This window comes from Phlebotomus papatasi, chromosome 1, assembly GCF_024763615.1.
Source record: "Phlebotomus papatasi isolate M1 chromosome 1, Ppap_2.1, whole genome shotgun sequence".
Lineage (NCBI taxonomy): Eukaryota > Metazoa > Arthropoda > Insecta > Diptera > Psychodidae > Phlebotomus > Phlebotomus papatasi.
Window position 1 is genome coordinate 48,642,245 of NC_077222.1, and position 14,014 is coordinate 48,656,258.

The 14,014-nt window shown below is 30.4% G+C and overlaps 1 protein-coding gene across 8 annotated transcripts in view; it reads right to left on the minus strand.

Annotated features, from left to right (window-relative positions):
* The window catches only part of LOC129804746 (high affinity cGMP-specific 3',5'-cyclic phosphodiesterase 9A), a 145,365-nt gene that overhangs the window by 96,236 nt on the left and 35,115 nt on the right, over nt 1–14,014 (minus strand). Inside the window, exon 1 of one of the 8 annotated variants that reach the window (XM_055852371.1) lies at nt 12,406–12,806. The exons of the other annotated variants lie outside the window; for them this stretch is intronic. The gene's annotated coding sequence lies outside the window, so the exon portion shown is untranslated. Of the gene's footprint in view, nt 1–12,405; nt 12,807–14,014 lie in introns of those variants that run through there. 8 annotated transcript variants of the gene reach the window in all.

Genomic DNA, 14,014 nt, shown 5'->3' on the forward strand with positions numbered 1-14,014 from the left:
GACTTTGAGTGATATCCAAACGGTTTAAAACCCATAAATTGATTAGTTATGTCAAATTTAATTTTAATCCAAAATATCTTTGGGAAAGTTTTAGGATGATTAATAAATTGATTGAAATTTGTTGAGTACCCATTGTACTGGTCGTACCGGTATACAGTAAAAAAAAATTATGCAGTGGAAAACTGCTTGAAGAAATGTTTAAACTTTGAACTTTGAACTCATGTAGATGATACTTTTCCTCATGAGATCGAACGCCAATTTTTTGAAGATAGCATCACCAGTTCGAACACTTCTCTAAGCTATGAACGCTATACCATATCTTTAATTCTATGATTTGAAGAAGACTAGTTCAGTAATAAATCATAGAAATCTGATTTACTCATTATTTCTAATATAATATAGCTAAACCTTAGGTCTGAAGCCCGTATAAGCCGTCTCTCGGCTAATCCTCAGATCTGCCAAAGCCCTAAAGTTTTCAAAATTGTATTCTTTAGTATTTATTCCAGTTATACAGGTTTCTTTTTCCGTATTTCTTAACACTTAAGATCGAAAACAGATCACATTTCAAACTAAACTAGTTTCTATACAATCGTTACTCCTGTCCATTACTCCGAATTAACAATATTTTGGTATTTAAAAAGAGCATGTGTAAAGTTTTCTCGTTATTTTTTTTTTTAATTTCCTTTTTACATTTTTTGGACAAAATGATAAATTTATTTCTTAGAATTTGTATTTCAGGGAGTGATAACTTTAATAACTAAAAATATGTATTACAATTACATTTAATAAAGATAATAAATTAAAGAATTAAAAATCTGAGAATTATTAGCACTATATATATTTAGAAAATTAAACTCGCACCAGTACCTTTACATCTGCTTTCGAGATTATGTTTATTTATATTCTCAGGCAAAACTAAAACTTTGTATGGGTATTGGGAAAGGTTTAAATAACAACCTTAAACCTCAATCTCTATTCCTTTCTGACACTTCCTAACTGTCATATTCAATTTAACTTGTGGACCTTACAAAATACATCCGATAGAGTGAACAGCCATTATGAAGATCAAGGGTCACATTCCAGTAAGTTGAGATGCATAAATCATGAGATTTTGGGTGTTTGATATTAAAGATGAATGATGGATGTTTGAGCAGAAAAACTATAGTAATATAATCTACTATGTAATTCACTTTTGAGGTATTATGCTCGTCAAACCCCAATGGCACTATTTGGGCAAACAATAAGGAAAGTACTGTGTGACATCAAGTGTCTGTGCGGCTTCGGTGAAGTTACATCTCCATCCCACCAAATGACACAAGTACGATAATCTTCAGGGCAAATTCAGGGTGGAATTTCAGCAATGTTTGCTTGCGGTTAAACTTTCAAAGAGTGACGTAATACCTCACATACGATAATTCACCGTAGAGACTTCTGACCGGAAATAGATGTTGTCAAATGTAAGATCTCATTAAGGGATAAGATATTGTCGCTAAGGGGTGTCTCATTTCCTAACTCAAGACAACATACAGATTATCACCATAGCATCAAATGCCCTATAGGTTTATCATTTGGGAAAGTTTAGTCTCTGAGATATCTGATATTTGTTTTTATCCTGTATATAGATTTAAAGGACAGATTTCAGATTAAAAGAAAGTCGGTAGAGAAGTATGGACCACACTTCTCATGCGTTATCCTATTGAAAAGATTTCTACGAAAACATCCTAAATTAGATTACAATGAAGGCGAGATAGCTGATGGGCAAATCATTAGCATTTATGAATTCATTGTGCTTTACGGTTGGATGACAGTGAATGGCGTATACGATGTCGTGGATTATATCCTCATAATCGATTCACACCACCAATCGACCACCTCATAAACACCCTCTGATACCACAATCTTCACCTCACGCTTTTATCCACTGGAAATTTATATTTATGTCTCATACGCATTTATGAGAATTTCTATATTTCTCGCCTTCCCCCCTTTAAAAGGCACATGTGTAAATTTATCATAAATTTTACAACTTGCTGGAATTCTCTCCCCTGTGGGAATGATTGGGGGTGTTAGGGCAAAAAGGTTATGTGTGTGATTTGGGTCTCTCGAGAATTATTTTAAATATACCATAGAACCATCATTATTGCTAAGTGGAGGCCAAATCTTTGAGTTTGACCAATAGTAAAATATGATGTTTAAAGAGATATCACTTAAATTTTCACTCAATTTTCATTTCAATGCTAATGGAAAGCACAATTAACTGTGAGTCATTCAATAAAACCCATCATATGCATGTAATATAGATGAGGATCATACACTCAACTCAATCTTTCTCTAGACTTTTGACGAAATAAAGAAATTCTTTGAAGTCTTTAGGGGAAAAAATACGTTTCCTGTATTCTTTGCAATATATATGAGGAATTTGGAATATTCTCAATTGAATTATTTTTCCATTGAAAAAAATTTCTAATAAAATTCTGACAAAATATCATAGCATTTGCAAACAACACACGTCAAAAGCATATTTCCAAAGAATGAAATCAAAAGAAGATCCTAAAAGGTAACATTGATATATTAAAACCTACCCAGAAAAAAAAAACATTCCTTATTCTACGACATTTGCCTTCATAATTTCATAAAATTAATGGATCTCATGATTGCCAATAACCGCAATTGACTTATCATGAATACAAATTATTCCTAATTGGTTATTGCCAGATATTTCATCAGAAAATTGAGTTCCACTCTCTGATTCTCAACTCTATGACATTCACTCCCACATGCATATCTTTTCCACTGAAGTATGAGGGGGTGAAAGGCCGAGACATGAACTGTGAGGATGATAGAAGGATGCACTTTATGTTAATGGAAGGGCAATTAAAGCTCTCCATTAAGCATGTCAATTTAATTCTGTCTCCTTCATCGGTATTCTCCATATCGAATTGGGAAGCTTTATATTTCAAGAACACACAAGAGACCCCCTAACAGAGTGATAAAATGTTGAAATAAGTCATATGACACCAACATGGGCAAAATTGCTGAAAATTCCAAATGGTATGTGTGAGAAAAATGACAAAAGAAGAGATGGCAAAATGTGTCAGTTTTGCAAAATGCTTGAAACCTTTTTCACTTAAATTTCACTAAATTGTATATTTTACCTGAAAATGTCATTGATATGCGGCTACTTCCGCCTTATTTGAACTGCTCTCATCGGGAAAATGGAAAACCCGTGTCTCTGAACATGCTTATCATATACGAATTTGATGATATGCCCTATTAATTGTTTCAATGAAAAAAGTTTTTTACTTATACATAATATGCAAAAAATAATGGTACCTTAAGGCTTCTAAAAAATTTTGTAAAAAATATACTTTTTGAAAGTCAATTTCCAATAGGGTAGTAAGTGTGCCAAATTCCGGCCAGCTTGCAATTCCGACCACGTTTTTTGTTCCTCGAATTTCCATGAATTTTTAGTTTTTACATACTCTAGAGATTATACAATGCAAAAGAATAACAAAAATGTAGCTTCAACAAACGAGATGACGTGAAAAAGATATTGCAAGAATTTCCGAAGGGCAAGGAACTTTGAGAAGGAAGGTGGCCGAAATAGGGCACCAAAGCTATGTCTACATTTTTATTCATTTTAAAATGTATTAAGAATGATTTTAGAGTAAATAAAGACGATAAACTGTCTACAAGGTTCTAAGCAATACTCCTTAAGTAAAAGGAATAAAAAATCAATTTCTATTAAAGATATTACATTTCAAACATGAGACTTTGGCGCTTGCATGCAACTATACCGAAATTTGGTACACTTACCCTAATACAATATAATTTCAAATAAAAATAATTGTCGATAAATTCTTGAACTGGTAAGTTTAGAACTTATTGCCAGAAAAACTGATTCGTATTTTTTTAATTCATTTTGTAAAACATTAATCTTATGAAAACAACTTTTGCCAGTTTTCAGCATTTTATTGTAATTTGGAAATAGTAACTAGGGTCAAATATTAATTTCCGAACAACCCGAAGTTGTTAATAGACCGCTTTGGGGCACCTTTGAAATAGGACTTTTTTATCCTATTTCTAAATGAAATTGAGTCTAATCATAGTGTAATTTAGCCTCATAACTGATAGTAATTTAAAAATTGTAGAAAAAATCCCTTTTTCAAAGGCGCCTCAATTAAAAGGTACCCTACCTTCTCCTGATGGCATTGTACAATATATCCCGATACGATTATTAATATTCTTAATCGATTTTATATTAGTTTGAGACTTGTCAAAGATCCTTGACAAAGAAACTTCAAGCATATTCAACTTTCTAGGAATGTGGTGAGAAAATTATCTTCTAGAAGAAAACTTAAAAAAATTTAAGAGTGAAGCGAATAAAAATTACGAACATTTTTCATAAATTCAGTTACAGTTTCGCTACTAATTTATTACTAATTAGATTACACATTTAGAAAATTTAAATGAAATTAATTAAATTATAAAAATAAAAATAATTAAATTAAAATTAAGACAAGCACTATGAGCACTTATAGAGTAATATTACCATAAAAATTACATTAACTTTTTACAGTAAAGAGTAAAAGATTAACTGAATTAAAATTCTCTCACATGATTGTTCAGAATGAAACAAGAATGAATGTGCGAAATACCTTATGTTCATAAATTTCAGAATTATTGCCCTTAATCTTCCTTTGACTGTTAAAAGTAAAGGAATATTTCATAATTTAATTTACTTTTCCTGACATGTTTTCCAAATTAAAGAATTGACCATTTTAAGACCGTATAAATATCCTGTGCTAGACAATTGGCTTTCGATGTGATAGTAGTAAGGATTGCTATAGAAATGAATACCAGTCTGAAATTCACGACACGTTCATCAATTGCCACCATCCTTAAGAAAGTCACCTATAGAGCTTTTCTTCAACTGCAGAGAGTGGAAGATGAACCACTTGTGTGTGTTTGTTCCTTACAATTCACAATTCACATGCTCTTACGTAATAAAAGAGTTTATAAACTTTCCGAAATTTATAAAACTTTCTTGCACAAGGTTTATATAACAAATATTTTCAGTGCATTGAACTAAAATTTAAATTTAAATTGCACCGGAGAAATTCGAAAATTTTTAATACCATTCCGGTAAAGTTAATTTTACCCTTAGGATAATGATCCGAAATTGGTGTATGTTCTACCTTTTTAGGTGTGTTAGGGGTAACAGTTACCCTTATGAAAAAATAATTACCCCTAAAAAGTGTAACCATTATGATATTCTCAGTATAATAACCTATTTTCTCAGTATATATCTCTATAAACTATCTATTAAATTATAACAAAATTATTTTGACAGTAAAATCCCTAAATAATGTTACCATCAAAACCTCGCCTTTTATAGCACGAATCCTATAGAGAAAGCTTTTTTTCCTTATTTTGAGTTATTGTTCGCTTGTTGAATTAGTGTTTGGTGCTACCGCATGTTCGGTGGTGCCTCAATTTCCCCTATATTCGGACTAATTTTACTTTAATTTAATAAAAATTATATTGAAAAAAAAGTATTGGCCTTTCCCAGGGAACTGACTAGCCTTGAAAAATGCTACTATTTTACGTATTATTTCAAAAATATGTCGATAAACAATTTAATTTTTTGGTAAACTGCTCAATACTAACTTAGACATTACTTTATATTTGTATTTCTCTAATTCCTAGTATTTCTAATTTTTCTTGTGCAAATTTGGCAAAGTACTAGTCTCCCTTAGTCCGAGGTTTGTTTTGTCAAAAAAAAGTTAAATGTACATCAACTGTATATATCGAATATTTAATGTAGAGTTTAAGTACTAGCATCTACAACTAGCATTACATCAATTTAAAGTGCGGTTGGAGTACTTCCCTTGTGAGAGAAATCCGAAAAAGTTAAAATAACATTCCAGAAATGTTAATTTTATCTTGCATTTTATTGATCCGAAATCGGTGTAAATATTACCCTTTTTCATGTTAATTTTACCCTTAAAAAGGTGTAAAATTAACATTAAAAATGTTGATATGTTTTTACACCTAAAAAGTGTTAAAATTATGAGAAAAAAAGGTTAATTGCACCCCGCGGTTTTTTCTCAGTGAATAAAGAAATTTTGTAATTTAATTTTATATAAACCACATTTGTTGTAGTTTTCAAATGAAACCCTTCAAGCAAAATTTAATTTTGAAAGTTTCCTTACTTTCTTCACTTCAAAACTATACTTAGAGTATTTTTCTTGTTTGCAAAAATTTTCAGAATTTTCTTTTATTTTTCTTGCAAAGTTTAGTGAGACATAGCAAAATTAGATCTTATTCAGAACAGAAATGTCGTCATATGTCTGACTTTCTGAGGGATCATGCAATAGTACTAATATTGCGCTCATGATGAGAGATTGCCTCCATCATCATCCACTTGAGAGGCAAACGTCAGTGGCTCATCATCACCACCGACAAAACCCAAACACCAGCCCCAACCATACGATAAAATAATATCGTCATTGTCGACGACGAAGTCGTCGCCTTGACTACATTTCAAACGTGACTTCTTAGCATGGTGAAAAAATAACGGAGATGCGTTTAAACTCTGTATGCTTCCCATCCAATATCCATTATACCCACCCCCTCATTCAATGTTTGTGCTTTCCGATTCCTCTTGAAGGAAGCGGATAACTAGAATGACTCAATGAATGGTTTTATGGTGATGGCAATGATGACAGTGTGATATGAACTGCCTCAATTTGATATTTTGTTGTATAGGGGGGTTGTTCTCTTGTCAGGAGACACCCCAAATATTTCGCCTTACAATAGGTACAGTACTTCGACTGTATGTATAATGAATATTTTGACGGTTTAGGTTTCCAATTACTTTGCTTTACACCCGAAAAAAAGCCTCTACTGCACAAAAATGTACATATATGTACAATTGAGCATTTTGTGGGTGGTTTTGAGTACACAGGGGAGCAAGAAGTATACAGAATAGGAATAAAAATTACCCACATGAAAGTGGCTGTTATGTAAAAAGGTGTATAAGGTGGAAACTTGGTATAATTTACAGAGTTGATATTGAACACATTTTTCAGATTCACCCACCTTCATTTTTGCATTTTGATCCCCACAGGAAGTCCACCACCTCCTCTAAATCATCCCACTGAACCAAATTATTCAGCAATTTAATTAAATTTAAGACTTAAAGTTTCATGATAATACAAAACGTTAAATTTACATTATCAACATGGGGCTGCTCATAATTTTCCTCCCCAATTATTCTATTATACTTTCTAGTGCAGCGAAACAATTTGAAACTGCTATAAAATTGAGTTTAAGCTATCATTGGAAAAAGCTTTTGCCATAAAACTGACACTTTGATAATTGCTGAGATAAAAGCAAAACAATGTGACAGTGAACAAAATATAAAATAATAGAGTTAACCAAAAGTTTCAAATAGTGACAAGTTCATTGACTATAATTGAGATAAAATACGGAAATTACAAATGTATAATTTCATGTTAGTGCTGTATGTATGTATAATTATGAAAGTTTTGATCTAAATGAATAATTTCATCTATGTGAAAAGTAATAAGCTCAATTTCTAGTGAAACTAACTCCTGCAGTTTACTTTTTGAGGAATGTTTAATGGTTTTAAAAAGCCATACGTAACTCATTTTGAAATAACAAGTGGTTCTTAAATTTAAATGATCAAATTTCAAATATAATCAAAGTTCAAATAATCAAATTTTACTACTTTTCTTGTATTCAATCACTGAGAAAAAAAGAGGGTGCGATTAACTTTTTTTCCTCGTAACTTTAACACTTTTTAAGTCTAAAAATATATCAACATTTTTTTTATGTTAATTTTACACCTTTTTAAGTGTAAAATTAACATGAAAAAGGGTTACTTTAACCTATAATACAACTAAAAAGCATAATATTTACACCGATTTCGGATCAATAATGCAGGGTAAAATTAATATTTACGAAATGTTATTTTAAATTTTTCGGATTTCTTTCAGTGATGTACACAGGAATTCATGCCTTTGTTCATAATAATTTAAATGATAAATGTTTGTGCACATTGAACAAAAAATTCATAGTTGTTTTTTCTAAGCGACGGCATTGTAATTTTTTGGCTTTCACGTCTATTTCTGTTTGATACTCAAATAACACGATACTACAATATAAGGTCAAGGGTCAAAGGCATTAAGCATCTAGCTTAACCTTTTAAGGATGAGACGCTTTTCACTATCCAAAATTCAACAATAAAAATGAAACCGATAAACAAAAGAAAACTTCTTACATATAACCTCGGAAAATCCAACAGAGTCTGAGTCTGATTTAACAAATGAATGATAATTTTCACTATAATGGAAAGTATTATATATAGTTCTTGTACTTTCTAATGTCAAGAAGTATTTTTTTAAGAAAAATCGGAAATAAGACAAAATACTTTAAAATTAATTTATCAATATGAGATTTTCAAAATTCCTAACTTTTCGACTTAAATAATTATTATACAGCAAATAGCTGTGGATTTACAAGAAAAAATATCTTACATTCCTACAGCCTTCTACTTTATTATTATATAGAAACTTAAAAAACTAACTTTTAAATATTTAGGAAAAATCATTTTCTGTATGTGATACCTATGTAGCAATCGTCCTTAAAGGATTAAGTGAATATTAATGAGCAGACATTAAGATTTCTAATTCATATTTAATGAAAGTTGAACTTGAAATTTTGTTAATATTGACATCAAATAAATTTAAAAATTTCCAATATTTTTTTTCATAAAGTTTGCTGTTATAAATTTTAATCCCATTCGAATGATTTTATATGACACAGAATTCACAATAAAAATTGTTTCGTTATAATTATATTTTAAACACATTATTTTTGATACAAATAATAAAAATTGTAAATTTTAAATCATAGCCAGTTATATCATTTTTGTTGTTTAAAAAATATTGGCATAGTTTTTCTATTTAAAAATGTATAAAAGGTTTTAAATGTAGAAATACAAAATATTGAAATTGTTCACCAAATAATAAATTCTTTATTTCCAAAGACCAATTAATCAATTTTTCCTCGATTTATTACACTTAATAATTAAAATTGTAAATGAATTTTAATTTTAATTAACAGGAAGAGACTTTTTTATTAATTTTGCCAGGCATAATATTTTTATTAATTTTAAAAGTTTTTAACTAAAGAGTGCTACACATTGGGAGCAATTTACGTGAAAAGTTGCTCTTTTAAGGATATCGTCTTCACTGCTATAGGTGGAAACGTCAAAATTCTGTCAAAAATACAATTTTTGACGAAAATTGCTACCATAACGTGTACGGGCCTTAAACTTTCATACTTTTAAATTAAAATGGATTGTATCAGAAATGCCTGTTCTTTATGTATAGTTTAAAGATTAAAACGATGAAGATTTTTTAAAGTATAAACTGTGTAACTATACAAGGGTTAGAAAAATATAAGTACAGTAAGAATATTTATCGAAATTTAACTATCTGAAATAAGAATGCTATTCATATACAGTGGTGGCCAAAATAATAGGACCACCTCTGCAAAAACCATTATTTTTTGTTTTATATTTTTTTTTATTCCAATTTGTTCAAATAATTTTGATGTAGAAATGTTCAAATAATTACCTTACGTTGAATACATATTGTTTTGGCCGCAAAAGGTCTCTATTTTTCACAGAATATGTCAATAGTGAAATTATGTTTTAAGAACCTAATATGACCACTTTCATTTAAATAAATGAATGTGACCCATAAATGGAATAAGTGGAACTGAAGCTATATTTAGAAAATATAAGTGACAATTTTCCTATTTTATTGTCCGAATTGAATTTCAGTAGTTGTGTATTTTGCGCAATATAGAGACCTCTAGCGGACAAAACAACTTTTATATTACGATGTTAATAATTTGAAGATTTCTACATCAAAGTTATGGCAACAAGTTGGGAAAAGATACAAAAATTAAAACAAAAATAAGCTTTACAAAGTGCTTCTATTATTTTGGCCACCACTGTATATATAACATGTATTGTTTAACAAGAAAAGTGAATCATATTCATATTAAAATCAAATTTTCACTTTGAATTGGCATAAACTTATCAATTTATTGTTATTCTTGGAATGTCATCTAAAAGTCGACAAACCAGAAATTATCGTTTAATCAAATTTTACTAATTGTCCTTTTAATTATTATCTTGAGCTGTTTCAACTCTGCAAACACGTAAGGTTGAGTGTACAAACAATAGAGTAAGTGAGGTCTCCCCTACACCTGCCACAAATTTTTCATGTATATTTAGCCTTTTTTTATTTTCTTGCATCTTTCTTTCTTTCTTTCTCCTTTTATTAGTGGAAAAGAAAATGTGAAAAGTTATTCCATGTGAGAATGATAAATTTTTCTTCTTTCTTTTAGCAGTAAGAGAAATAAAAGGTGAAATTCGTTAGGCATTTCCGGAAGAATATTTCCTACGAAAGCACTAAACATACCCCAAGTCATCAATCAAAATGGAGGATGAGGGAAAAATTTGCCAGTAAATTTAACCAGAAAATCACATAGGAAACTTATTTTCCAAAATCCAAGCACCTATTAATGAAATTAACACGAACAATCACACCAATATTTCGTGCATTTACTGCAATATCAATATATTTTGCTTTCTTGTGGTTTTTTCACATGAAATTTCGCCAAAAAGACGTCTGGCTCAACATTGATAAATGGGTAATTTGTAAATACAAGTTGAGCTCCATAAATTTTCCACCGCACGATTCTTTTTCTTGGAAATTGCTTTCAAAAGAATACCAACATTTATAATCTTAATCCTAAACAATTTCCACCATGTTAAAGTTCATACCATTTTAAGAGAAAAATCCATGGGGGATGCATCACAAGGGAAAGAAGAAGGTTATTACTCAACGAAACCACCGCTTAATAAACTCCAGTTTTTCCCAGTGTAGATTCCATCGTGAGAATAAAATGGAAAACTTCAGCATGGAAATTAATTTTAAAAACAGCAATATTCTTTCTCGGCAATTCACTCCGCAACTGATATGTTTTCCATCTATTTTCTTGACTATTTACTTTTACCACAGCTTATTTCAAAGACAGTATTGTAGCCAGAGAAAGATGAAAAAGGATATCTTATCTCATTCTTAATTAATTTACATTTTCACTCCCCAAATAATTCACCTCTCTTTTTCGCTTTACTTGACGAATCCTTGAAGAGCAAAAACACATTGAAGAATAATATTTTCGCGAATATTAAAGACCCGGATCTTTTTCCATTACACTCTATATATTGCAATCAAAGGCTATATTCTAAGTACGTAATTGACTTTGTGAAATATGAATTTATCTTTAAGAAATTACATCCAATATGCATTCGATAGTGATTGTACAAACAAGCATTGAGTCATTGAGAATAAAAATTAATTGCAAAATATTATTCTTGGCATCTATTTGAATAGATTTGTAACGATATTTGGGTCAGTCATCATTCGGCAATTTTAGTGGTATACAGAGTCGAGCGATTGATTAATCAAATTGTACATATAAAATTTTCTACTGGTATACAATTTAAAAAAAATGAAAAGAAATTTTACTACAAAAGATTCTCAACTATTCCACAAATTACTATAGAAAAAAGGTTCTAAAAACCACAAATTTTCAATATGCAATTTTAGTTCACTTTTATGGAACATGCATCAAAAATCAGTAAATATTGTTTTTTGTTGGCCAAGCAATTTCACTACCCTGCAAATATTTATTTCCCTATATTCGTCCCTTCGATCGATTTACCAGTTATATTTTAATTTGATATTCGAATATGCAGCACAATATCCTTTTCCATTTGGGAGATGCGTCATTTGAAATTCAAGTAATATTGATTTTTTTTAGCAGAAAACTCCATAAATTTGTGGGGAAAATGCGCCACAAATTTCCGGTGTTGGATAGTAATTTTGAGGGTGTATAAAACTAATAAACTCACCTACACCATGAAAATTACATACAAATTCACTGACCTTTTGTGCCACTTTTTTCACGCTTCTTTTTTCACCGACCTATGATTAAATTTTAATACAATAAAAACATGAGTTTAACTTCAATTCTAGTATTAGTTTTATTTATATGGGATAGTTTTTCCCAATTAGAATACTATTTGAAGCGAAAAATAACAAAAGGATGGTTGGAAAATGTGGGAAAACGCGAATAAGAGTTTCAACGATCTATTTATATGGTTTGAAGTTTTAGGTTGCAATTTCATGCCTCAACATTGAGAACTGTATAGCATCAATTAAAAGCAGTGGATAATACCCTATGCCTCAGTGAAAACTAATTAAAAGTTTCACATTTACAAAAATAAAATTTTACCTGAATTTTTGCCGTGTGATATCAGGTGAGCCGTTGAAAACTAATTTCTATTAAGGAAAATGTTATTCTTCAAAATTAACAATTCCTTCGTAGAATGACGAGCGCTAGAGGGTAAAAGTTTTGTTTATCTTTCAAAATTTTCAGCCAAGTAAAAAATATTAAATTTTAGCTAAGCTTTGGAATTGATGATTTTCACACAGGAACTTTTCTGCAGATACTCGAACTACCAATTCATTTTCTTCATTATAGACTATGATTATATACTTTTTGAAAATGCACCGTCACCTTTTCCTTTCAACATATAGTTTCAGAAGACTAACTTTTTTTTTATCGATTTTCACATGTAAGATTTTCAAATGTTCAACGGATAAACGTTTCGCGGCGACTTCCAAAACTGTACTGATGAGGAAATTTACTTTTCGTATAGAACTGTGGTAGAAATTGTTCGAAGGGGAAAAGTACAGTGGTTGAAGTTCTATCATAGCTTTTTCAAATACATAGAGCGCATGCTTCCTAAAAGCTCATCCATTCCCAACATTCATTTCAAACCATCTAGCAAATAACGCTAACTTATCACACCGTGTAGTAACACAAACTTTCATATGAAATGTATTTTCAAATGCCACCAGTTTTAATCAAAAGACCACAAGAAAAAGATATCATCAACATTTTGCAGAGAAATTCTCCATCAACGTGCAAATTTCTCAAAGAATATTCACTCTTTTCGTGAGAAACTAGAAGAGCAGCTTAAGAACATTCAGCTCATCATCATCACGGGCAGAATATGTATATATATTACGTATAAAGTTAAGAGATACCATAAATTAAAGCTCCTTTCTCCAAGTCGCAAGATGATTTTTGTTGGAAACATGCTTGGGTGGAAAGTGTGGTAAAACTGTGCTGTACATAGTAAAGTAGGATTAAAATGAATTTCTAATTTCCTTTCTATATACCCAAGAATAAATACAAGTATTAATAGCTCTTTTGTTACCTACACCCCCATTCAGCGGGTATATAAAATCCCTTTTTTTTCATATCCTAAAAGTATGAAGGAAGAAAGTTCCTAGCAATTAATAATTTATCACAAATGTCGCAGGGAGGTTCTGTGGGGAAGAATCACAGACAATATTTGGTGGTAATTATGCAATAAATAACAACAGACACTACAAATGATTCCCCCGTGAAAATACAAAAGCACAAGATAGACTGCCACATTAGGTATTGCTCACACAATCTCTGTCCCATAAATAATCTCCACGGAAAATCTATTACAAATCTACATTAAAGGATCACTATATGTCCTACATTTTCACTGGATCTCTGAATATTTCATTGCATTTAAACATTGAAAAAGAAGACATTGAGCAATTAATTTTTCAAAATCCGAGAAAATATTAAATCTTATCAGTAATTTTCATAGCACAATTTGAATGAATTTTATATTTAAATAATCTTTAAAAATTGGTAGTGAAAGCATCTCAGATTTGCGGTATGCTTGAACACGAAACTTCAATTCTATTCTCTTAAAGTCGACATTTGTGACAACCATCGTTTTCACAAATTCGAGCAATTTTCAGAGCTTTTCTACTGTTTATTTTTGATATTTATT